The sequence below is a fragment of the Penaeus monodon genome, chromosome 22 (genome assembly GCF_015228065.2).
Source record: "Penaeus monodon isolate SGIC_2016 chromosome 22, NSTDA_Pmon_1, whole genome shotgun sequence".
Lineage (NCBI taxonomy): Eukaryota > Metazoa > Arthropoda > Malacostraca > Decapoda > Penaeidae > Penaeus > Penaeus monodon.
The window spans coordinates 42,213,147-42,213,494 of NC_051407.1; the positions used below are offsets into that span (position 1 = coordinate 42,213,147).

A 348-nucleotide genomic window follows, 5' to 3' on the forward strand; every position below is an offset into this window, starting at 1 on the left:
CATAGGGTTGCTATGCAAGGATGATATACAAAGGGTAGGACAGACTGAGTTGCAAACTAAATACTAATGAATGTATTAATAAACTGGGATTCAATATTCAAAGAGCTATAATTATACTTAGCATGAACAAACAGAGCTTACCTTCAACATTTTTCTTTGATTCTCTAAGGATAAATTATGAACCACAAAATGAAACAATACCAATAATGCATGACATGAAAATACACAATAACATGGAATATATATGAAGATTACTGTTATTCATTGAGTCTTTAAAATAAGTTCCTGTGTAAACCACTGTCAATGGGCTCTTGAGAGCTCATCCCTGTGATCAGGACATATGCCCAC

At 33.3% G+C, this 348-nt stretch overlaps 1 protein-coding gene across 1 annotated transcript in view; it reads right to left on the reverse strand.

The window, feature by feature from the left end:
• LOC119587159 (rhomboid-related protein 2-like) overlaps positions 1–348 on the reverse strand; it is a gene marked incomplete in the record, with an annotated part of 10,536 nt that overhangs the window by 4,254 nt on the left and 5,934 nt on the right.